The sequence below is a fragment of the Phoca vitulina genome, unplaced genomic scaffold (genome assembly GCF_004348235.1).
Source record: "Phoca vitulina isolate PV1807 unplaced genomic scaffold, GSC_HSeal_1.0 scaffold2, whole genome shotgun sequence".
NCBI classification, from domain to species: domain Eukaryota; kingdom Metazoa; phylum Chordata; class Mammalia; order Carnivora; family Phocidae; genus Phoca; species Phoca vitulina.
The window spans coordinates 61,448,327-61,475,655 of NW_022589705.1; the positions used below are offsets into that span (position 1 = coordinate 61,448,327).

At 35.5% G+C, this 27,329-nt stretch overlaps 1 protein-coding gene across 3 annotated transcripts in view; it reads left to right on the top strand.

Moving 5' to 3' along the window:
• Positions 1 to 27,329, top strand: part of FAF1 (Fas associated factor 1) — a 514,999-nt gene that overhangs the window by 164,483 nt on the left and 323,187 nt on the right. The window lies entirely within an intron of this gene.

The window sequence follows — 27,329 nt, forward strand, 5'->3', positions numbered from 1 at the left end:
CTCCCCCTCCCCTCCCCCTCCCCTCCCCCTCCCCTCCCCCTTTCCCCTTCCTCCTTTCCCCTTCCCCCTTTCCTTTCCAGATTTTATTATTTATTTGACAGAGAGAAAGAGCACAAGCAGGCAGGCAGAGCAGCAGGCAGAGGGAGGGGGAGAAGCAGGCTGCTGAGCAAGGAGCCTGATGTGGGGCTGGATCCCAGGACCTGGGGATCATGACCTGAGCCGAAAGCAGACGCTTAACCGACTGAGCCACCCAGGTGCCCCTTTTTTCTATAGAGAAACTATGTTGAATTCATATTTGATTCAGATTACTTGACCCATTAATGGAATTTTGCCTTAAATCTAAATTCCAGATATTTCTGAAATTTTGCCTTTGTTTTTTTAAGGAAGATTCTTGCCTAATTTTATTTAATTTTTTAATTGAGGGCACTTGGGTGGCTTAGTAGGTTAAGCATTCAACTCTTGATCTCAGCCCAGGTCTTGATCTCAGGACTGTGAGTACAAGCCCTGTGCTGGGCTCCAAGTTGGGTGTGGAGCCTATTTAAAAAAAAAAAAAAAGAAGAGGTATACTGCAGAGAAAAGCAAAATTGTTAAAAGATTGATCATTCTCAAACACTAATCAGATTGTTATTCCCTTACTTAAAGCCATTTAGAAACTTTCCATTGGTTTAGGATAAAATTAAAATCTTTCACCATGGCCTGTAAGTCCCTGCTTGATCAGGCTCCTGCTACATCTCTGGTTTTCATCTGTTACCACTTTCTTCCTTGCTCACCATGCCTAAATTGTTTTGGACTTGTTTCAGTTCCTTGAATAGGTTATTAGCCCACTCAAGGCCTTTGTACATGTACCTTCTTCTGCCCAGATTTCTTTACTTCATTCATTTTTTCCCATGCTCATTCCCATGCCCCCTGTATATTCCTTCCCCCGCCCCAAATTGTGGTAAAAAAGCACATAATGTATCTATCCTTTTAACACATTTTTAAATGTACAATTTTTAAATGTACAGTTGTTAACTATATGCACATTGTTGTACAGCAGATCTTTAGAACTTGTTCATCTTATGTAATTGAAACTTTGAAATTTGAAAATTTGAAACATCAAATAGCGACTCCCTATTTTCCCCTTCCACCAACCCCTGACATCCATCATTCTACTTTCTGCTTAGATGAGTTTGACTACTTTAAATATATCATATAAGTGGAATCATACAGTATTTGTCCTTCTGTGTCTGGCTTATTTCACTTAGTATGATATCCTCAAGTTTCATCCATGTTGTAGCATATAACAGGATTTTCTTTCTTTTTTTTAATGTTGAATAATAATCCATTATATGTATATACTACATTTTCTTTATCCATTCACCCATCTGTGGACATTTAGGTTGTTTTCACCTCTTGGATATTGTGAACGCTACAGTGAACATGGGATTGCAAGTATCTCAAGATTCTGCTTTCAGTTTTTTTTGGATAAATACCCAAAAGTGGAATTGTTGGATCATACGTGGTTCAGAACATTTTTAATTTTTTGAGGCATGTCCATACTGTTTTCCATAATGGGTGCACCATTTTAACATTCCCACCAATATAAAATGCATAAGGGTTCCAATTTCTCCACATCTTTGCCATCACTTGCTATTTTCTGTTTTGTTTTTGATTTATAATGGTCTTCTTAACAGGTATGAGGTGATATCTCATCGTGGTTTTGGTTTGGATTTCCATGATGATTAGTGATGTTGAGCATCTTCTTATATACTTATTGGTTATTTGTATGTCTTCTTTAGAGAAATGCTTATTCAGGGCCTTTGCCCATCTTTAAATCAGGTTATTTACTTTTTTGCTTTTGAATTGTAGGATTTCTTTATATATTTTGAATATCAACTCCTTGTCAAATATATGCTTTGCAAATATTTTCTCCTTTACAGTCTCGATTGTTTCCTTTGCTGCACAAAAGCTTTTTAGTTTAATCTAGTCCCACTTGTCTATTTTACTTTTGTTGTCTTTGCTTCTAGTGTCATATCCATGAAATCATTGCCAAGACCCATGTATGAAGCTTTTGCTTTATATTTTCTTCTATGAGTTTTAGGGCTTCAGATCTTATGTTTAAGTCTTTAAACAATTTTGAGTTAATTTTTGTATATGGAACAAGATAAAGGTCCAATTACACTCTTTTGCATGTAATATCCAGTTTTCCCCACACCATTTGTTAAAAAGACTATCCTTTCTCCATTGTGTAGAATTGGCAGTCTGGTCAAATCATTTGACCCATATGCGTGGATTAATTTCTGGGCTCACTATTCTGTTCCATTGGTCTATATGTTTTTCTTTATGCCAGTACCTACTGTCTTGATTACTTCGTAAAATGTTTTGAATTCAGGAGGTATGAGGCCCCCAGCTTCATTTCTCTTTCTCGAGACTGTTTTGGCTATATAGGGTCCTTTGTGGTTCCTTATGAATTTTAACATTGTTTTCTGCAAAAATGTCTGCAAAGATGCCACTGGGATTTTGATAGGGATCACATTGAATCTGTAGGTTGCTTTGGATGGTATGGATATTTTAACAATATTAAGTCTTTCAATCCATTGAACATGTGATGCCTTTTCATTTGTTTCTTCTGTACTTTCTTTCAACATTGTTTTATTGTTTTCATTGTACAAATCTTTTGCTTCCTTGGTTAAGTTTATTCCTGTGTGTTTTATTCTTTTTGATGGTATTGTAAATGAGATTGTTTTATTAGTTTCCTTTTTAGATTATTTGATGTTAGTGTTAGAGAAATATAACTACTTTTTGTATGTTAATTTTATATCTTGTAACTTTGCTAAATTTGTTTATTAGTTCTAGCAGGGCTTTTTTTTTAATAGAATCTTTAGGGTTTTCTATGTATAATATCATCTAGAAACATAGATAATTTTATTTCTTGCTTTCTGATTTGGATGCCTTTTATTTCTTTTTATTGCCTAATTGCTCTGGCTAGGACTTCAGATACTCTGATGAATAGAAGTGGCAACAATGGGCATTCTTGCATTGTTCATGATCTTTAGAGGAAAAGATTTTAGTTTTCACCACTGAGTATAATATTAGCTGTAGACATTTCATATATAGCCTTTATTAGGTTGCAGTAATTTTCTTCTGTTTCTAGCTTGCATATTTTTTATATTAGCTGTAGACATTTTCATATATAACCTTTATTATGTTGCAGTAATTTTCTTCTGTTTCTAGCTTGCATATTTTTTATCATGAAATGGTGTTGAATTTTATCAGATACTTTTTCTGCATCTATTGAGATGATCATGTAACATTTTTCCCTTCATTTTGTTAATATGGTGTATCATGTTGATTGATTTCCATATGTTGAACCATCTTTTCATCACATGCATGAATGTCATTTGGTTATGGTGTATGATCCTTCTAATGTGCTGTTGAATTTGGTTTTCTAGTATTTTGTTGAGGATTTTTGCATCTGTATTCATCCGGTTGTTGGCTTATAGTTTTTATTCTTGTCTTGTAGTGTCTTTGCCTGGCTTTGGCATCAGGGTAATGTTGACTTCATAAAATGAATTTGGAAGTGTTCCCTCCTCTCTGATTTTGGGGATGAGTTTGAGAAAGAGTGACATTAATTTTTCTTTAGATGTTTGGTAGAATTCTCCATTGAAACCATCTGGTGCTGATTTTTTCTTTGTTGGGAAGTTTTTGATTACTGATTCAGTCTCTTTACTAAAGTTACAGATTTGTTTAGATTTTCTGTTTCTTTGGATTCGGTCTTTGTAGGTTATATGTTTCTATGAATTTACCCATTTCTACTAGGTTATCCCATTTGTTGGCATATAATTGTATATAGTAGTGTCTATATTCATATTTATTTCTGTGACATCAGTTGTAATGTCTCCTTTTTCCTTTCTGTTTTTACTGAGTCTTCTTTTTTTTCTTAGTTTAGGCTAAAAGTTTATCAGTTTTCTTGATCTTTTCTAATATCAACTCTCGGTGTTGCTGATTTTTTAAAATTATTTTTCTATTCTCTTTTAATTTCTGCTCTAATCTTTATTATTTCCTCCCTTCTTCTAACTTTGGGCTTAGATTGTTCCTTTTTTTAAAGTTAGTTGAGGTGTAAAGTTAAGTTGCTTGTTAGATCTTTCTTCTTCTTTTTTTAAATGTAGGCATTTACTGCTGTAAACTTTCCTGCTTTTCCTACATCCCTGAAGTTTTGGTATGTTGTATTTTTGTTTGCATTTGTCTCTAGATGTTTTTTAATTTCTCTTTTGATTTTTTTTCTTTGATTTTTTGGTTGTTTAGGCATAAGTTGTTAAATTTCCACAGATTTGTGAATTTTCCAGGATACATGACATGTTGGTCACAAACAAATCTTTTTCTTTTTTTTTTTAAAGATTTATTTTTATTTTCTTTTAAAGATTTTTATTTATTTATTTGAGAGAGAGAGAGAGAGAGCATGAGCAGGAGGAGGGGCAGAGGGAGAAGCAGACTCCCTGCTGAGCAGGGAGCCTGATGTGGGGGTCCATCCCAGGACTCGAGGATCATGACCCAAGCCGAAGGCAGCTGATTAACCAACTGAGCCACCTGAGCGCCCCTAAAGATTTATTTATTTATTTGAGAGAGAGAGCTTGGGGGGAGTGGGAGAGGGAGAGAATCTCAAGCAGACTCCCTGCTTGAGTGTGGAGCCTCACACCGGGCTTGATCTCATGACCCTGAGATCATGCCCTGAGTCAAAATCAATAGTTTGATGCTTAACCAAATGAGCCACCTACGTACCCCAGGTCACAAACAAGTCTTAATAGATTTAAGAAGATTTAAATCATATCAGGAATGTTTTCCTACCATATTATAATGAAACTAAAAATCTATAGTAGTTTCCTTCTGCTTCTTTCTTCTTAAATTCGTTAAGACTGATTTACAACCTGGGGCGCCTGGGTGGCTCAGTCTGTTAAGTGTCTGCCTTCGGCTCGGGTCATGATCCCAGGGTCCTGGGATCAAGCCCCACATCAGGCTCCCTGCTTAGCGGGGAGCCTGCTTCTCCCTCTCCCTCTGCTACTCCCCCTGCTTGTGCTGTCCCTCTCTCACTCCCTCTCTCTGTCAAATAAATAATAAATAAAAAATCTTAAAAAAAAAAAAAAAAAAAAAAGACTGATTTACAACCTAACATGGCATCTACCCTGGAGAATGTTCCATGTGTGTTTGAGAAATATATGTATTTCGCTGCTTTTCAGTGTAATGTTTTGTATATGTCTGTTAGGTCCATTTGGTCTACAATATTGTTCAAGTCCTGTGTTTGCTTATTGATCTTCTGTGTGGAAGTTTTATCCATTACTGAAATCCCCTACTATCATTGTTTGCTTCATATATTGTGTGCTTTGATGTTGGGTGCATATGTGTATATAATTGTTACATCTTCCTGGTGAATTGACTCTTTTATCGTTATATAATGTCCTTTCTCTCTTGTGAAAGTTTTTGACTTACAGTCTATTTAGTCAATATAAGTATGGCCACCATGCTCTCTTTTGGTTACTATTTGCCTAGAATATTTTTTTCTATCCTTCCACTTTCATTCAGTGTGTCCATGAATCTCAAGTGAATCTCTTGTAGATACCATATAGTTGGATTTTTTTTTTTTTTTAAATCCTTTCAGCTAGTCTGTGTCTTTTGTTTAGGGAGTTTTATCCATTTACATTTAAAGTAATTACTGGTAGGAAAGGACTTACTATTGCCATTTTGTTGATTATTTCCTTTGTCTTGTAGCTTTTGTTCCCTCTTTCTCTTGCCATCTTTCTTTGTTGATTTTTTTTTTTTGTAGTGTCATGCTTTGATCTTGTTCCATTTTCTTTTGTGTATCTTCTATAGCTGTTTTCTTTGTATCTTCTAATCTTCTTTAGCTGTTATTTTTGTAGTTATCATGGGGCTTACATAAGACATAGTTTTTTTTTTTTTTTTTTTAAAGATTTTATTTATTTATTTGACAGAGAGAGAGACAGCGAGAGCAGGAACACAAGCAGGGGGAGTGAGAGAGGGAGAAGCAGGCTTCCTGCCGAGCAGGGAGCCTGATGTGGGACTCGATCCCAGGACCCTGGGATCATGACCTGAGCCGAAGGCAGACGCTTAACGACTGAGCCACCCAGGCGCCCAAGACATAGTTTTAATAATCTATTTTAACCTAATAACTTCAGTCATCTATAAAACGAGTCTTTATCCCCTCCCTTTGTTATTAATATCACAAATTAAATCCTTTCGTATTATGTACCATTAACAATTTATAGTTATACTTATTTTGTATGCTTTTGTCTTTTAACTTCTATACCAGATTAAGTGATTAATCATTACTGTTACAGTATTCTGTACTTGTCTAGAATGTTTTGTAGTTGTCTATATATTTACCATTAACAGCTTTATACTCCTGTGTTGCTATCTAGTATCCTTTTGTTACAACTGGAGTACTCTCTTTAGCATTTCTTATAAGGCAGTGTTGAACTTTCTCAGCTTTTGTTTATCTGGAGAAAGTCTTTATTTCTCCTTAATATATGAAGAACAGTTTTCCTGGACATAGTATTCTTGTTTGGTTGTTTTTTTTCTTTCAGCACTTTTAATATATCACTCTATCCCCTCTGACCTGCAAAGTTTCAGTTAGAAATCTGCTGATACTGGGGGCTCCCTTTACGTGATGAGCCTTTCACTTTTTGCTTTCAAATTCCTTTTTGTCCTTTAATTTGACAATTTGATTTTAATGTTTTCTTTTGGTATGGACTTTTTAGGATTTATTATTTTTTGGATCCTTTATGCTTCATGAATCTGGATGTCTATTTCCTACCCCAGATTTGGGAAGTGTTCACCATTATTTCTTCAGATAAGCCTTCTGCCCCTTGGTCTTATTTTCTGCACCTCCCAAAATGCATATATTGGTCCTTTAATGGTTTCCCATTAGTCCTCTGGCTTTTTTCACTCTTTCTCTTGCTTTTTTCTTTTTTCTCTTCTGACTGGGTAATTTCAAAAGACTTGTCTTCAAGTTCACATATTCTTTCTTCTGGTTGATAAGTCTGTTGTTGAGCCCGTTTAGTGACTTTTCAATTCAGTTATTATATTCTTTAGCTCCAAAATATGCTTGGTTCTTTTTTTATAAGTTTCGATCTCTTTGTTGATATTTAAAATGAATTTATAATTTTAAAATTACCAAAACCCATCTACTGATGTTTGAAAAATAGTTTTACAATTACAAATTACAATAGTAATTAGTCAGAATTGACCTTGCTTATTGTTCATATAGATTTTCAATAATATTGCTAAGGCATCCTTGGTGTGTTAGTAGGGAACCCCTTATATAGGGTTTTACTAGGCTTTTACTTCCTAGTTTAGTGATGAATATATTTATTATAGGGGAAAGAATTCAGTACCATATCACACTTTTACTTAATGTTGTCTCAGATTTTTATCCATTTAAAAAAAAAACAGGAAAGAAGTCTTATACTAAATAAATTCTGCTATTTTGTAGCATGTGGCTGAGTAGTTAACAGCGTCTCATTTCAAAGTGACCTGATTCTTTTTGTTGATGTAATATTTGGTATATGGTGGAAGTAAATGGATCACTTAAACCACCCTTTTCATTGGTTCACTCAGTTGGAGTGAAATCCCTGCTTATTTCAAAGATGGTGATCAGAAATGCTGGCTTCTCTGGATGATATATGTTAATGTTATACTTTAAGTCTATCTGAATTTGGAGGATAATCTATGAAACTATTTTAAAGCTTTGTTATAAAAACATGTGATAGAATTTCCAGAAATCACATTTGTTAATCTGTTCAATTTATAATTCATTGTAAAAGCAGACTCGTGCCCAAGTATGGTAGAGTAGAAAGTCAAGTCATCATTCTGTTTGAAAACAAATAAAATTAAAATAGTTACAAACATATAAATAAAATGTGATTCAAAAATTATATACAGATATTGTACAATACACAGCTTCTCCTTCTTATTATTCCAGTTTTTTGTTCTCGATTATAGTTATTCTTTTATTATGAATTGCATGCCAGTCAAAGAATCATGTCATGCATCTTCTCTGTGTTCACTGTTAAGTTTGTTAATATGCATCACTGTGGAAGTTATGTGCAGAGATATTTGGGACTTGATGGAAAATTTTTTCTTCTTTCACTGCATTTGGTTGATTACATTCTGTTAGTTTTATAGCAATATTATGTGAATCCTTCCTTTATTTTTATGACCTCTGTTACAGTTCAGGAGTTAATCTCTGTCATGAATTATTAACATAATTCCTCTAATTTCTATTCTTTCAGTTTCTTTATTTTTCTAGTCTGTATTTTACATAGTTGTCCTATAATGATGTTTCTAGACTGTAAATCTTCTTATACATCTTTCAGTAGTTCCTTATTTCCTATATTCTATTTGATTTGCCCTTCCTTGTTTTAGTTTTTCTAGAAAACTCACACTCATATTTTAATATTACATACAAATATCTCCTTTATGAAGCCTTTCCTAACCTCCGTGGACATAGTTAAATGGATTCATTCCTTGATTTTAAAACATCTTATTCTTTCTTTGTGTTTCAGGTTTCCTTGGTGAATGTTAACTTCTCAAACTGAGACTAGGTCTTATTCTTCTCTAAATTCTCCAAGCACAGTGGTTAGTACAGAGTAGTATCTGCTGAGAAAATAAATGGTTCAGTAAATGAGCATATGTATGTATTTGTTTGTATATTAAAATATTTACCATAGGGAAATTTAAAAATATACTCAGTAAAGTTTAGGTGACCTGAAATATAATTGTTAAATACTTTATATATATAGACCAGCTTACTGTTATTAAGGAATTGGATAAATACTAATTTTTCTGTGTATGTATAAATATTAAAATGCAGAGAGATGCTAAATAAGATTCAGTTTTCCACGTTATTATCAGGAAGACTCAACAATGTATAAAGCAAGCCTGAAGGCAGCCAACAACTTTATATCACAGTGACACCTAGTGGTAATTTTATTGGTCTGTTAATATTTTTAATGTGTTATTTAATTATTTATTTGTTTATTTCTGCAGTTTTGTTTTATTACAGAATCCATCTGGGTTTTCGTATCTTGAATAAATTTTAAGAATTATTTTAAGACACTTTTTTCTATAAAATACTATCTAGTGTGAAGTAGTATGATCTTGAGGGTAGGAATTATTGTGTATTTTAATGCCTATAATATATAGCACTGGATTTAACCTAACATACAGGTATTTGTTCAGTAAAGTTTGTTGAATCAGTGCTGTCAACAAATCTACTTTTGCTGGGTCTGTTCAGCATAGCCTTAGTTTCATTTCTGGAATGGAAAATAGAAAAATAGGTCTGTCATTAGTTTAACCATTTACCTCATTTTCTGTTTTTAATCTACTTCCTTAAAACTGCTTTTATTATATTGTGCAATATATGTTAAGAAAGAAAAAAAGAAGAAGAAGAATGTAGCAGGAGGGGAAGAATGAAGGGGGGGAAATTGGAGGGGGAGAAGAACCATGAGAGATGATGGACTCTGAAAAACAAACTGAGGGTTCTAGAGGGGAGGGGGGTGGGAGGATGGGTTAGCCTGGTGATGGGTATTGAGGAGGGCACGTTCTGCATGGAGCACTGGGTGTTATGCACAAACAATGAATCATGGAACACTATATCTAAAACTAATTGTGTAATGTATGGGGATTAACATAACAATAAAAAAATTAAAAAAAAAGAACTTAAAACAAAAAAAACAACAAAAAACTGCTTTTATTATATTGGTTAACATTTTAGTTTAAATGAATCAGATTGAGTATGGAAAGAGTTAAAACATTTAGCAAGTGCAGTTTGAGCCTAAAAAGTAGTTTAGGATATTTCAAACTAGTTTTTTTCTTCAATCGATGAACTTAGTTTCCAGTCTTGACTCTGTAACTCAGATTAAGTATGTAATTTTTGGCATATGCCTTTACCCCTCTATGTTCAGCCACCCTTTATGAATAATAAACACCTATAAGTGGTTTTTGTTGTTGTTATTAGTGCATGTGAAAAGAGAGAAAGATTAGCAATCTTATTTGTCTTACACAGATGTTGTGGGCATGAAATGACAAGAGGACTGATCGTAGCTTGTACTTGCGGGGAGGGGGTGTCTGCAAATGTTGTGCATTAGTTGCTTTGTTCTTTGGTCCATCTGCAAACTGATATTTATTGCCTCCATGCCAACAATTGTGCACTCCCCAAATTATTTATAAGATCATTTCATTATCTAAATAAGCAGCATCTGAAATTGGGCCTTAATATGCATACTTAATTTTTATTTATGCATTAGGAATTTTTTTTAACCTAGTTTCACATTTCTAAATACTATATTTTCAGTAAAACAATCTTTTTTTTTTTTTTTTTTTTTTTAATAGAGAGGTATTTTTCCTGTCTCTCATTCTTAAGTCCCTGCTGTTAGCAGTTTGGTATAGAGTTTAAGATTGCCATTTTATAAAAAGCCTTTAAGCTTTATTTTAAAATCATTTTTCCCTCAGCTACTTTTATCACTCATGTCATTTTTTTGTTGTCTTATCTTCAAAACAAAGAAATGAAGATCAGAAGCATAGACATGTTTTCTAACATCTTATTTTGTACCATTTATCTTTCAGTCTCTTCTTCCTCTTATAATTCCCTATCATCTTCCTTCGGAAGACTCTAAGATGACTTTTTAAAAAAAGATTTATTTATTTATTTATTTATTTATTTATTTATTTATTTATTTATCAGAGAGAAAGAGAGAGAGAGAGAGCAGGAGCGTGCGCACACAAGCGGGGGAGCAGCAGACAGAGGGAGAAACAGGCATCCTGCTGAGCAAGGAGCCTGATGCGGGACTTGATCCCAGGACACTGGGATAATGACCTGAGCCGAAGACAGGCGCTTAACCAACTGAGCCACCCAGGCGTCCCTTTATTCATTTTTAATACAGACACACACACACACACACACACACGTATAATCATATTACCTGTTGTACACCAGCCACTATGCTCACTGTACTTGTTTCCTATACAACGCTTACAACAATACTGTGAGGCAGTCATTGTTATCCCTGTTTCAAAGATGAATAAACTGAAGCTCAGAGAATTCCTAAATCACAAATTCAGTCTTTTTTTTTTTTTTTAAAGATTTTATTTATTTATTTGACAGAGAGAGACACAGTGAGAGAGGGAACAGAAGCAGGGAGAGTGGGAGAGGGAGAAGCAAGCTTCCTGTGTAGCAGGGCGCCCGATGCGGGACTCAATACCAGGACCCTGAGATCATGACCTGAGCCGAAGGCAGACGCTTAACGACTGAGCCACCCAGGCGCCCCACAAATTCAGTCTTAAACTGAATCTAGAACTCATGATCTTTCCAATGAAATAATTTCTATTATGAAAATAGGTAGTGCTATGAGGATATTGAAAAGGAAGATTCAGTTTTAACTGGTGTCTTGGAGTAGGGAAGGGAATAAATAGGGCTGTGAGGGTGGTCAGGAAAGATTTCAGAGGGACCAACTTACGAAATATGAATCAAAATATGTTATGTGGATGTAGTCGTCAGGAAGTTTATTCAGATAAGGAAAGCACAGAAGCAGGAATGATAATGGGGTGTCTGGCAGAATAATGAGGAATATGCAATCTTGAGCATGAAGTTGGGGTTGTGGTCTTCAGTTAGTTGAACAGTTCACTTCAATGGAACCTCTCCTTTTCCACCAGTGACAGATTTATGCTATGCTTCCCTCCCCTGATCCTACCTTAAGTTCCTACCTCTGCTCTTTTATACTCATTGACTTATTATTTTCACATTACCTTGAGATAGCCAGAAACTGTATCCCCACTTTATAGTTGTGAGAACTGACAAAAGAGAATAAGTGACTTACTGGTTCATGGAGATAATGACTGTGGAGGGATCTGTAAAACTGTCTAGTCCACATGGTCACAAATTAAGCAGTATTTTACACATTTTTGTCTTAGGGTCATCTCGTGCATGCTTAAATACTTTTAGCAGTGGAATGCTTATTAATTTTAAGGCATTACTTCATTTGTTCAGCAACTCTGTCTAAAATTTTATAAATAAAAACATTTTATACACAAACCACATGCAAAAAATGAGGTATCAGTTGCATGTGTTTGTTTTTCCTTATTTTGAGTTGCCACCTGTAAGCTCCATTCCTTTGACCTCACTCTTCTTTCAGAGACAGACCTCACAAGGTACATATATTTTCTCTCTCGACTATTCTTCAGCTATTAAAAGACAGTACTGTTTTTTTCTCCCATTTCTTCGGGCTAAACATCTTTAGTTCATTCAACCATGCCAGAGTTGTATTGAAATTAAAATACAGGGATGCCTGGGTGGCGCAGATGGTTAAGCGTCTGCCTTTGGCTCAGGTCATGATCTCAGTGTCCTGGGATTGAGTCCGGCATCAGGCTCCCTGCTCAGCGGGGAGCCTGCTTCTCCCTCTCCCTCTGCCTGCTGCTCCCCCTGCTTGTGCTCTCTCTCTCTCAAATAAATAATAAAATCTTAAAAAAAAAAAATTAAAATACATACTATATGGGGATATAACGTATAAAGCATGGTGATTGTAGTTAACAGTGTTGTATTTATATTTGAAATTTTGCAAAGAGAGTAGCTTTTAAAAGTTTTCATCACAAGAAAAAAACTAATTATGTGAGGTAAGTGATGTTAACTAAACTTAGTGTACTAATTATTTTGTACTCTACACATATCAAATCATTATTTTGTACACCTTGAACTAATATATCAAGTATATCTTAATGAAACTGAAAAAATATGTACTGTAGATCCTAGTTGTTGTTAGTTATATTTTCTGAGGCATCACTTTCAGATACTTTTCCAATTTAGAACTGTGATTCATTTTAGGAGGTCAGTGCTGCATGTACAATGTGACACTCATATGAATGCCCACCTTGGGTTGAGAGACCGTAGTTGATCTATCCTCTTCCTTGAGTGAGGAATGTCATTTCTTTTTTTTTTTTTTAAGATTTTATTTATTTATTAGAGAGAGAGAGAGAGAGAGAAAACAGAAGCGGGGGAGGGGAGGAGCAGAGGGACAAGCAGACTTCTTGCTGAGCACGGAGCCTAACATAGGGCTTCATCCCAGGACCCTGAGATCATGACCTGAGCTGAAATCAGATGCCTGAGTCACCCAGGTGCCCCAGAGGCATGTCATTTCTATTAGTGTAACCTGTATTAGTTTTTGGAACCTAATCTCACGGCGAGATGGTGATTGGTATTACTTCCTACCCTGTGCTCACTCTGTTTATCTTTGTAAAGCAATTGTTTCATGGTTTCTCAACAAGTCTGTCTTTCTGTTACACTCTGAGTTCTTTAAAGACAGACATAATTTCTTCTTATTTTTATATTGTGCTTGGTGCTTGGCAATAGTAGGCATTAATAAAATATTTGTTGAATGCCTTTATGGAATAATGGGATTAGCGATGGTCTAATACTAAAACTTTAAGGTTAAAAATATCTTATCCATGGGGTGCCTGGGTGGCTCACTTGGTTGAGCGTCTGACTCTTGATTCAGCTCAGGTCATGATGTCAGCGTCATGAGATCGAGCTCCAGGTCAGGCTCCGTGCTGAGTATGGAGACTGCTTAAGATTCTCTCTCCCTGTCCCTCTACCCCCTACCCAAAAAAAACCCCCAAATCTTATCTTGTTCCTCTTTCTTTCTTCTAGTTTACAATGTTTTCTTGCTTAGGACTTCCTTTTCTACAGTCCTAACTCCTGTATGGCTTGAATTTCTGATCAGTTCAGACTGTTCTACTTGCTTTTCTAAGACCAACTTGTTCGTCATCTTAGTGGGCTGGAGTCTAGAGAAGAGAAAGCAATAGGAAGATTTATGGCATTGCTAGTTATTACCTCTTCTGTCAACCCAACAATCTATTGTAAAAACTTAGTGCATCTTGGTATTTTAGGATTGTTGTACTTTTGAGTTGATCCTCTTCCCTCTACTTCTCTCCCAACCCTCTCTCCCTTTCAGTCATTTATGCCATTAGAGGATGTTAGACTATCCCACTAATAGATTTGCTTTGGAAACTTCTTTATAAACTTGGAAAATAGGTTTGAGTTTGGGGGGACTAAAGAGACATAGCCATACTTTATTTAATTCTTGGTCCCAAAATATAAAGATTTAGGTTAATTCAAGGATATGTGATAACCCAAGAAAAATAGAACAAATTACCTAGCCCTCTTTTCTTGGCTTGGTCATTGCAATAACTCAAACCCGGATGTAAACTAACATCAACCAAAATTTCTCCAGGATTCTTAGGCATGTAGAAAGCTTGAAATTTTTGTTTGTTTTATTTTTCCTAATCAGATTAGATCGTTTGCCACTTAACTGTTCTGTTGCAGAAATAACCAACCCTCAACTAGATAGCCTCCTAATTATTTTCTCTACCTCTAGTGTTTCTTCATTCTAGCTGATCCTTCATGTTCTTGCTCTACTTGTATTTGTTTACACATTTGTTTATTCACTCAATAAGTATTTTCTTTGTTTTTTAAAAATATTTTATTTATTTATTTATTTATTTATTTATTTATTTATTTGAAAGAGAGTGAGTGAGAGAGAGAGCATGAGCAGGGGGAGGGGGAGAAGCAGACTCCCCTGCTGAGCAGGGAGCCTGACTTGGGCTCATTCCCAGGACCCTGGGATCATGACCTGAGCTGAAGGCAGTTGCTTAACCAACTGAGCCACTCAGGCATCCCTCAATAAGTATTTTCTACTCTGATCCAGGCACTGTATTCAAGCCTAGATATAGAATGGAGAAGAAAACAGGCATGGTATTTGTCTTCACAAAACTTACAGTCTAGTGAAGGATATAGATATAATCAATTTATAAGGAGTAATTTGCAACTTATGTTAAATGATCTCTCAAAAATATAAGTATAATCATGTCACTCCTGTGATTGAAAAAATTATCATGTACCTTATCAACAGGTTAAAAAAGAAAAACCATATGATCATTTCATCACATATAGAAAAAGCATTTAACAAAATTCAGTGTCCATTTGAAAAAAACTCTCCAAAATTAGAAATAAAAGTAGACTCCTCAACCTGATAAAAAACATTTATAAAAATCCTACACTTAGCATACTTAATGGTGAAAGATTGAATCCTTCACCCTAAGATTGAGAACAAGGCAAGAATGTTCACTCCTACCACTTCTATTCAACATTGTCATTCAAAGCATCATTGTCATTTGAAAATGACAGAATAATCAAGGTAGAAAACCCCCAGGAATCTACAAAAAAGCTACTAGAAATAATAATTGAATTTAGCATAGTCATAAGATACAAAGTCAGTATATAAAAATCAATGATTCTTCTTTACACTGCAATGAACAATTGGAAACTAAAATTTAAAAAAATACTTTTTTATAATATCATTAAAAAAAAGACTTAGGGATAAATTTAGCAAAGAATATGCAAGGCCTTACACTGAAAACTATAAAACATTGCTGAGAAAAATTAAAAACCTAAATAAATGGAGTATTATCATGTTCATGAATTGTAAGACTCAATAGTGTTAAAATGTCACCTTTCCTCACATTAATCTGGAAAATCAATGTAATTCCAATAAAAATTCCAGCTTTTTAAAAATAAAAGATATTGATGAGTTGATTCTTTTTTTAAAGATTTTATTTATTTGTCAGGGAAAATGAGTGAGCACACAAGCAGGGGAGGGTCAGTCAGAGGGAGAAGCAGACTTCCTGCTGAGCAAGGAGCCTGATGTGGGATCATGACCTGAGCTGAAGGCAGACACTTAACCGACTGAGCCAGGCATCCCATGATGAGTTGATTCTAATGTTTATATTAAAATGAAAATGGTGTAGAATAGTTAAAACAGTTTTGAAAAAGAACAAACTTGGATATCTCCATACCACATAATTTTAAGACTGATTGTAACACACTAGCCATGACAATATGTTTTTTGCAAAAAAGATAGACAAATAGGTCATTGAGACAAAGTAGAGAGTCCAGAAATAGACCCTACATTTACCTGATCAGCTTTTTACAACTTGCCAAGATAATTCAACTCTGTAGGAATAGTCTTTTTAACAAATGGAGCTGGCACAATTGGACATCCAAATGCAAAAAAAAAAAAGAAGGGAAGCAGCAACAGCATTAGCAGTAGCAACTTAACCCTTACACCACATATCAAAATTAACCCCAAATAATTCACAAACCTAAGTGTAAGAGATGAAATTGTAGAATTTGTGAAAGAAAATCTTTGAGACTTTGGGTTAGGCAAAGATTGTTTCTTCCCCAAATAGGACACAGAAAGTACAAACTCTAAAAGAAAAATTAAAATACTGAACTTCATCAAAATTTGTATACACTGCTCTTTGAAAGACATTCATTCTTATTTTTTTTTAAAGATTTTATTTATTTACTTGAGAGAAAGAGAAAGCTTGCATAAGCAGGGGGAGGGGCAGAGGGAGAGGCAGAGAATCTCAAGCAGACTCCCTGCTGAGTGTGGAGCCTGATGCAGGGCTTGATCTCATGACCCTAAGATCATCACCTGATCCGAAACCAAGAGTTGGATGCTTAACTGACTGAGCCATCCAGGCACCCTAAAAGACATTCATTCTTAAGAAAATGAAATGATAAGCTGAAGACTTGGAGAAAGTAATTGCAAAACACACACCTTGTAAAGGACTTGTATCCAGAATATTTGAAGAATTCTGAAAACTCAATCTTAAGAAAAAACCCAATAAAAAATGGGGAAGAGATTCTAATGGATACTTCATCTAAGAAAACAGGTAGAAAGTAATCATGTGAAAAGGTGTTTAAGGCCATTAGTAATTAGGGAAATACAAACTAAAATCATAATGAGATACAACTACACACCTGTTAGAATGGCTAAATTGGGGTGCTTGGGTGGCTCAGTCATTAAGCGTCTGCCTTCGGCTCAGATCATGATCCCAGGGTCCTGGGATCGAGCCCTGCATCAGGCTCCCTGCTCTGCGGGAAGGCTGTTTCTCCCTCTCCTGCTCCCCCTGCTTGTGTTCCCTCTCTGGCTGTCTGTCTGTCAAATAAATAAAATCTTAAAAAAAAAAAAAAGAATGGCTAAATTTAAAAGCCTAAATACAAAGGACTGGCAAGGATGCAAGGAACTTTCATATATTGCTGTTAGGAAAGGAAAATGGAACATTTTTGAAGACAATTTTGGTAGAATCTTATAAATTAAAACATGTACTTACCATATGACCCAGAAATTCTATTTCTAGGTATTTACTCAAAAGAAATGAAAATATGTCCCCAAAAAGACTTGTACGTGAATATTCATTGCAGCTTTATTCATAATGGCCCCAAGCTGGAAATATCTCAAATTGTCCATCAACTGATGAACTGTGGTACAACCACGCAATGCAATTCTGCTTAGCAATAACAAGGAGTAAACTACCAATGCAGGTAACAATGAATGAATCTCAAAATATTATACTAAATGGAAGGAGCCAGACATAAAAAGGAATCTATATAATTTCATTTATATAACTTTCTGAAAAGGCAACAAAACTAGTTAATGAAATCAGATTAGTGGTTGCTAGGAGTTAGGGATAGGTGAGGGGATTGACCGTAAAGGGGAATATGAGGGAACATTTCACGGTCATGGAAATGTTCTTTATCTTGACTGTGGTGGTTGTTTCACAGGGGTATACATTTGTCAAATCTCATTTCATCAAACTGCACCCTTTTAGGATAAGTTCAAGCTGATTAACTTGGCATATATATACCCTTTCCTATCTGATCTTATCCTGCATTTCTAGCCTTACAGTTTTCCTTCCCTTATAAGCACCCATTTCTCATTTCATTGTGTACCTAATGTGTCCCAGTTACTCTTCTAGCTCTTAAGGATAGGCTTGACATTAAAATGTTTTAAGCTCTTTAATGTGAGCAGCTTGAGACATTAAAAAAATACAATCCCAAGAGGACAAATTAAGCAGTTGCATAGTATGGCAGAAAGCTACCTTTAGGCAGAAGTGATTATTAAGTTAAACTAGAAAGGAAGCGTCCATGTTGTTTGCCACAGAAAATGGAGAGCCCATAGCAACATGGAACTGATTACCAACATGCTTGAAAACTAAGCCATTTCTTTTATTCGTCCATCCCTCTCATTCCCAGGTTCTACAAGTTGCTAAATTTCACAGGAGTGTTTCTAATTTTGTGTGCATAAAAGTCAACTACAGAGAGAGTTGAGGGGCTGATTAAATGTTTAAGTCCTGGGCTGAATCCCATAGATTTAGATTGTAACTCTGTAATGGAGTAGAGCCCACAAATCTGCATTTTTAAAAACAAACAGCATAGGGCGCCTGGGTGGCTCAGTCGTTAAGCGTCTGCCTTCGGCTCAGGTCATGATCCCGGGGTCCTGGGATCGAGCCCCGCATCGGGCTCCCTGCTTGGCGGGAAGCCTGCTTCTCCCTCTCCCACTCCCCCGCTGTGTTCCTGCTCTCGCTAACTCTCTCTCTCTGTCAAATAAATAAATAAAATCTTTAAAAAAAAAAAAAAGCATAGGTGAATCTGATGAAATTGATTCAAGAACTACATCTTGAGAAACAATGCTAAAGAGTCTTTTTCACAGGTTTCTGTCTTGTGCATCACCTTTTTCATTATCAACATAGACAGTTTATGCTTTATTCACTATTCTTGTCTTGCTATTTTAGTGTCTTCTGCTAAGAGGTTTTATCTTTTCTGTTCCCCATTCAATTCTTTGCTAGACTTTCTTGCTAAAATCTGTAATGAGTTCCCTATGCTACTCGATATACATGGTTAAAATCTGTCACTAGAAGAAAGCCTTTCAGTAGATATTAGTTGCTTTGTTTACCCTTTCTTTATTGAGTCCTGGGATAGGAATTGTTTCTGTTTATAAATACTTCATTTCCTTTGCATTCCTGCTCCAGTGTTCATGGTAGAAAATTTTTGAAATAGACAAAATATGAAAAAAGTAGAAATTGTCAATAATTCTACATTTAACTACAGTTAACATTTTGTTGCATTTAGTTCCAGTTTCATTCTATGTCTATTGTATAAATGTTATTTTACAAAATTGAGATAGATTATATTTAATGCTTCATAATCTTTTTTCACTTGTAGTATTGTATCATGATCATTTTCCATGTTATAAAATACTCTTGAAGTATAGTTTTAAAAGCCTGTACTATGATTTATTGGACCACTTCCTTTTTGCTGTTTGAGTTCCCCTCTATTCCTGATCTTTTAGTATAATATACTGCAGTGAACTTTGTTGAACCTCTGTGGTTAGTTTTCTTAATATAGATGCCTAGAGGTGCAATTCTACATGAAATGGCACACCCATTTTTGAAGTTTTGGGCATATTCTACCAAATTACTCTTTAGGGAAGTCTTACTAGTTTAAATTGCCATCAGTAGTATATTAGTTTATTATTGCCAACAATTTGTGATATTAAAAAAAATCTCAAAGACCTAAACATAAGAGCTCAAACTCTAAAACTCTTGTAACAAAATATAAGGGAAAAGCTTCATGAAATTGGGTTTGGCAATGATTTCTTGTATGTGATACCAGAAACACAGGAAGAAAAGAAAAAATAAGTGAACTAGACTTCATCAAAATTAAAAACTTGTGTGCATCAGGGATTCTGTCTACAGAATGAAAAGGCAACCTACAGAATGGTAGAAAATACTTGCAAATCATATATCTGATAAGGGTTTAGTATCCAGAATATATAAAGAACTACAACTCACCAACAAAAAAAAATCCACAAACAATCCAACTGAAATTGTTCCCACCACAATAAAGAAATAATTGTGACCTGATAAAGTTGTTAAAATGGTAATCAAATTCCAGTATATAAATGTGTCAAATCAACATATGTACACCTTAAACTTACACAGTGTTATATGTCAATTATATCTCAATAAAATATAATTAAAAAAAAAAGAAAACGGGCAAAGGTGAGAGTGAACATCCCTGTCGTGTTCCTGACCTTAGGGGAAAAGCTCTCAGTTTTTTCCCATTTAGGATGATATTCACTGTGGGTTTTCATAAATGACTTTTATGATATTCAGGTATGTTCCTTCTATCCCTACACTGCAGAGAGTTTTTATCAAGGAAGGATGCTGTGTTTTGTCAAATGCTTTTTCTGCATCTATTGAGAGGATCATATGATTCCTGTCCTTTCTTTTATTAATCTGGTATATCACATTGATTTGTGGATGTTGAACCACCCTTGCAACCCAGGAATAAATCCCACATGGTTGTGGTGAATAATCCTTTTAATGTACTGTTGGATCCTATTAGCTAGCATCTCACCATTGTTGTTCAACATGGTACTGGATGTCTTAGCCTCAGCAATTAGACAACAAAAAGAAATAAAAGGCATCCAAATCAGCAAAGAAGTCATCAAACTTTCACTCTTCACCATTGACATGATACTCTATGTGGAAAACCCAAAAGACTCTACCCCAAAATTGCTAGAACTGACAAGAATTCAGCAAAGTCACAGGATATAAAATAAATGTACAGAAGTCAGCTGCATTTCTATACACTAACAATGAAGCAGATGAAAGAAATCAAGGAATCAATCCCATTTACAATTGCACCAAAAGCCATAAGATACCTAGGAATAAGCCTAACCAAAGAGGTAAAGGATCTATACTCTGACGACTATAGAACACTTAGAAAACAAATTAAGGAAGACAGAAATGGAAAAACATTCCATGCTCATGGATTGGAAGAACACATATTTTTGTTAAAATGTCTATGCTACTCAAAGCAGTCTACACATTGAATGCAATACCTCTCAAAATACCATCAGCATTTTTTTATAGAGCTGTAACAAACAATCCTTAAATTTGTATGGAGCCAGAAAAGACCCTGAATAGCCAAAGAAAAGTTAAAAAAGAAAACCAAAGCTGGAGGCCACACAATTCCAGACTTGAAGCTGTTTACAAAGCTATAATCATCAAGAGAGTATGGTACTGGCACAAAAACAGTCACATAGATCAATGGAACAGAATAGAGAACCCAGAAATGGACCTTCAGCTCTATGGTCAACTAATCTTCTACAAAGCAGGAAAGAATATCCGATGGAAAAAAGGTCTCTTCAACAAATGGTGTTGGGAAAACTGGACAGCAACATGCAAAAGAATGAAACTGGACCACTTTCTTACACCATACACAAAAATAAACTCAAAATGGATGAAAGACCTAAATATGAGACAGGAATCCTTCAAAATCCTAGAGGAGATTGCAGGCAGCAACATCTTTGACCTTGGCCACAGCAACTTCTGGCTAGACACATCACCAAAGGCAAGAGAAACAGAAGCAAAAATGAACTATTGGGACCTCATCAAGATAAAAAGCCTTTGCACAGCAAAGGAAATAGTCAACAAAACTAAAAGGCAACCTACGGAATGGGAGAAGAGATGTGCAAATGTCTTATCAGATAAAGGGCTAGTATTCAGAATCTATAAAGAACTTATCAAACTCAACACCCACAAAAACCAAAAAATCCAGTCAAGAAATGGGCAGAAGACAGGAACAGACACTTCTTCAAAGAAGACATTCAGATGGCCAACAGACACATGAAAAAATGCTCAGCATCACTCAGCATCAGGGAAATACAAATCAAAACCACAGTGAGATACCACCTCATGTCTGTCAGAATGGCCAAAATGAACAGCTCAGTAAACAACAGATGTTGGTGAGGATGCAGAGAAACCCTCTTACACTGTTGGTGGGAATGGAAACTGGTGCAGCCATGCTGGAAAACAATATGGAGGTTTTTCAGAAAGTTAAAAATAGAACTACCCTATGATCCAGCAATTGCACTACTAGGTATTTATCCAAAGGATACAAACACAGTGATTCGAAGGGGCACATGTGCCCCAATGTTTGTCGCAGCAATGTCCACAATAGCCAAGCTATGGAAAGAGCCCAGATGTCCATCGACAGATGAATGGATAAAGAAGAGATGGGATACACACACACACACGCACACGCACACACACGCATATATACATACACACACAATGGAATGTTACTCTGCCATCAAAAAAGAATGAAATCTTGCCATTTGCAGTGACATTGATGGAACTAGATAGTATTATGCTAAGTGAAATAAGTCAGTTAGAGAAAGATGAATACCATATGCATTCACTCATATGTGGAATTTAAGAAACAAAACAGATGAACATAGGGGAAAGGAAGGCAAAATAAAATAAGATGAAAACAGAGAGGAAGGCAAAACCATAAGAGACTCTTAACTCTTGGAAACAAACTGAAGGTTGCTGGAGGGGAGGTGGATGTGGGGGATGGGGTAATTGGGTGATGGTCATTAAGGTGGGCCCTTGAAGTAACGAGCACTGGGTGTTGTATGCAACTGATGAATCACTAAATTCTACCCCTGAAGCTAATAATACAGTCCATGTTAATTAAATTGAATTTAAATAAAAATATTAATTGAAAATTAAATTAGGAATAAATAAAAATGAAACAAAAAAATGAGCAAAGGACTTGAGTAGATATTTCTCCCAAGAAGATATCAGATGGCCACTAAGTACATGAAAATATGTTGAACATTCTGAATCATTAGGGAAATGCAAATCAAAACCAAAATGAGATTACCACTTCACACCCATCAGGATTACTATTATGAAAACAACAGAAAGTAACAAGAGTTGGTAAGGATATGGAGAATTTGGAACCTTTGTTCACTGCTGGTAGGAGTATAAAATGGTGCAACCACTGGGGACACAGTATGACGGTTCCTTAAAAAATTAAACTTAGAATTACCACATAATCCATCAATCCCACTTCTGAGTATATACCCAAAAGAATTGAAAGCAGGGACGTTTACAGAAGAATAGAACAAGAAGTAGAAGCATTGCGGGGCACCTGGGTGGCTTAGTTGGTTAGGCGTCTGACTTGATTTCGGCTCAGGTCATGATCTTGGGGTTGTGGGATCGAGCCCTGCGTCAGGCTCCATGCTCAGCGGGGAGTCTGCTTGAGATTCTCTCCCTCTTACTCTGCCCCTCTCCCTGCTCACACGTGCGTGCTTGCTCTCTCTCATGCTCTCTCAAATAAATAAATCTTAAAAAAAAAAAAAAAAAGTAGAAGCATCCCATGGGACCATTGGCTGATAAATGGATAGGCAAAATGTGGTATATACATACAATAGAATCAGCCTTAAAAAGGAATGAAATTCAGCTGTATGCTACAACATGGATGACAATTGAAGACATGCTGAATGAAATAAGCCAGACACAGAAAGACATATATTATTCCATTTATAAGAGGTACTGATAATAGTCAAATTCTAGCAAGTAGAATAGTGGTTATCAGGGGCTGGGGGAGGTTGGAATAGGGAGTTATTGTTTAATGGGTACAGGGTTACAGTGTGGGGTGATGAGTACGTTCTGGAGATGGATAGTGGTGAGTTGCACAGCGTGAAAGTACTTAATGTCACTGAACTGCACACTTTTAAATGGTTAGAGTGGTGTATTTTATGGTAAGTATGTTTTACCACAATAAAGAAAGAAAATAAAAAGCTTTGCCAGATTGGAAATAAATTATATCTTTTGTTTTCAATTCACTTTTCTTTCACTACTAATGAGTTAATACTTCACTGGTTTATTGGCCCTTTTATATGTGAGTTTATGTTGCTACTGACTTAAAAATTTTAATTTATAAGGCCTTCTTATATGAATGAGATGATCCTTTTATTCATTACCTGTTTTGCAGATATTTTCCCAATTTACATTTTTATTTTATTGTGCTTTTGGAGAGAAGGAAGTTTTTTATTTTGACAATATTGGACTTTTTCTTCATAGTTTTTCCCTTTATTTTGGTAATTAGGAAGCCCTTTCCATCCTGACTTACTCAGTTTTTGTATTTTTCAGAGTGCTAAACTTAAGGCCTTACACTTAGTAGATATAACATGGATATGAGGTTTTAGATCCAGAAGAGCCCTTAAAGGCCATATAGTCTAGCTGCTTTATTTTACAGATACAAAAACTTAAACTCAGGATGGCTGCCCTGCCATGGTCCCATAGTAGTTAGTAGACCCCAGAATAGATAGTAAATGTCTTTTGATGTTCAGCCCAGTCTGTTTCCACTAAACTTAAAATGATTTTCTTGTATGGATGGCAAACACAGAGTGTCTTTATTTGGGCAAAGGCTCTATAGTACAAGAAGCAAAGAGGTAAATAGCAAACACAGTCACAATGAAAATTATTTGATACCTTTATTGGCCAGCATGCTTCATAAATTACTAGAACTTTTGCTCCCTAAAAACTTATTTTACATACTTCCCTTATCTATTAATTATAATCTTTAGGTTTCTTTCAGTGTTCAGGGGAACATTGATGTTTGGGGGAAATAAAGACTTAACGCCATTTAATCTCACAGACACAACATTAGCTTTTAGAGTAGTCTGAGAGAGTGTTTACATGCATTGTTGGATGTAATCTCAAGTTCCTGTGACACACTATAAATAACCTTGTAAAAATGAGCAGCATTTTCTGGAATCCTTTTGTCTCAGAACCCCTAAATATCCACATATTTATGATTCTTTTGATAATTATGTGTTATGTTAATGATCTTTTTGTTCAGATTTATATGCTTGAGCAGCAAGTTTCAGGAGCTGCATCTTTGAATCTGTGAGGTCAGAATGTGGTATAGAGGGAGAAGCAATAGAGTATTACTTTGTAGTCTTTGCCATTAAAGTCCTACTTGTTCTTGGGTAAGTCATATTTCAGAGTGGTTTTAAACAGCATCTGAGATGGGTCCTTTCTAGCCTTAAAAGTCTAATGTGCTTCTTCTGATACAGAATCTTAATCTGATTTTTCTCAAAAAAATAGCTTTCATAGTTCAAACGAGTATTTATAGGGACTAGTAGTTTATAATGCTTGAAATAAGGAAATGATTGGAAGCACTAAAAGATTTCTGACTTATAAACATGTCAGTGGAATAAAGGGGAAAGAAATTCACTTTTGAGGATTATGCTTTGGAAAAATTCATATGATACATTATCACACATTTTGTTTCTTCTAGGTGACAGGTTTGATTTCCTTATTGTGGAAATAGGCTATCATTTTTGGAGGGGGGCAGTTTTAATTTTTTTGGCACCACCTTGTGCTGTCATTTTTTAATTTAAAAAATAGCAACAGGTGGCATTACAGGTGTCCTTAATATGAAATGTATTCATAGCTTTTTTTTCCTTCTAATTAATGTGGAATTTGAGGCCCAGAGAGGGCCTACAATTTGCCTTAATAATAGTTACCTAGTGATTGAACTGGGATAATGCTTTTTATCCTAGTGATCGTAGCATTGTAACAATGTGCTGTATTCTGCTTGGAAGTTATTAATACAGTCCCTGTATCCAATTTTCACTACATATTTTCCTCTGTGAGAGGAATTAATTGGAATGTATTAATAGCCATGTTTTATATTGATAGAATCCTCTTTTTCTTCCCCCCATATTTAGTTGCCTTTACAAACTATAAAGATTTAATAGTACATATTCCTTCCAAATGACTTGAAAGAAGGTAGTAAATTCTATAGACAATGTGTTTGTTAAAACTTAGGAATCTGAAGGAAGATAAAAACAGTTATATAAAATGTCTATTTCTTAGGCTTTAAATGGCAGGTAAAGTGTTTATAAATCTGTTTTCAGTTTATTGTACCTCTTGCCAATGATTTCTCTATTGGGCAGGCAAAAATCTGTTTAGACTAATTGCTGACTATGGTTTGAGTCTTTTTTTTCCTTTCCTTTTTCTTTTTAGCTTTCTTGTCACAGAAACTGGAAAACTAGAGAAATGTTGCTGTTAAAACAAAAAAAGCCTGGGTGGTTCAGTCAATTGAGTGTCCCGACTCTTGATTTTGGCTCAGGTCATGATCTTAGGGTCCTGGGATTGAGCCCCTCATCAGGCTCAGCGCTCAGCAGGGAGTCTGCTTGAGGATTCTCTTTCTCCCTCTCCTGCTCCTCCCCCCCAATCATTTTCCCCTTTTCTCTCTCTCTCTCCAATAATTTTTTTTAAAAGAAGTGTTTCTTTCTTTTTTTTAAGATTTTATTTATTTATGAGAGAGAGAGCCTGAGCAGGGGGAGCGGCAGAGGGAAAAGCAGACTCCCTACTGAGCAGGGAGCCCTATGTGGGACTTGATCCCAGGACCCCGGAATCATGACCTGAGCTGAAAGCAGATGCTTAACCGACTGAGCCACCAGGCACCCCTCAAATAAATCTTAAAAAAAAAAAAAAAAAAGCAAATTATACTCAGAGCAATGTTTGTAATGTCCTTATTAATGTATAGAATAAATTGATAGATGAAATAATTTATGGTTCATGTTAATATAAAACCACATGAATATAAAACATCATAATTTCCAATGTAAAGGTAGGCATTATCGTGTAAAATAGAATTAATGTGCCTAAAAATAGCTGAATATGCTTTCATGACCTACATCTCTGATTGGTTAGTTTTTATGAAACTTTTTCTGACCTGGGAAAACATTGGCATTTTTGTTGGCAGTAGCTTTGAGAAATAAAAATTATAAGAATTGCTGTATCTGTCCCTAGTGGAATAACTGGTGTGGTGCCTGCTGAAAGCACCGATAACAACTATCTTTAGGTATTGGACAACAGGCAACATAATGGACCTGTGATCCCTGAGAAAAGGGAAACAAACAGGTGAGCTCAATAGTTTCCTCTGATTTCTGCCTGGAGGAAATTTCTAGACCATCGTTTACAGAAAGGGAACCCAAGCAGAACGTAATAGTCTTGTTGAGATGAAAAAAAGCGTTCGGAGATCCATGATGCTTAGATGACTGGAATGTTCTGGGCAGAATACTAGAGAAAAGAGTGCTACGTGGAGAAAAACTCCAGAAGTCTGGATTGTGCTCGCCTCATATCTTTGGCTGAATAGTAATCTGCGCAATATAGGCTAACTTGAACAATTCCTTGAGCTCACAGGTAGGGTTAGGAGACTATTAAATTCCTTCCAGCCGGAGGAAAGAGGCTCTGTTGAACATAAAGGACAGTAGAGACTCCAGAGGAGTATTTTCTGTTAGTAATTAAAACTGAGAAATTTTAAAAATATTTCTTAATTAGTAAATAACAAAATAGAACTCATCATATGTTGACATAAATAAGATTCTTCATGAAAAGTAATTACTTTTACAAATAAAAAAATGGAAAGGGGGCATTGTTTCACATTTTTTGCAAACTCTTCAATGTCTATGTAGAAGACAGCTAGATTCGTAGATCTGCTACTTTATGCTGTTGCAGTATGTTATTTCTGTTGAAGTATGTGAAGAAATGGTGTCACCAACTGATAC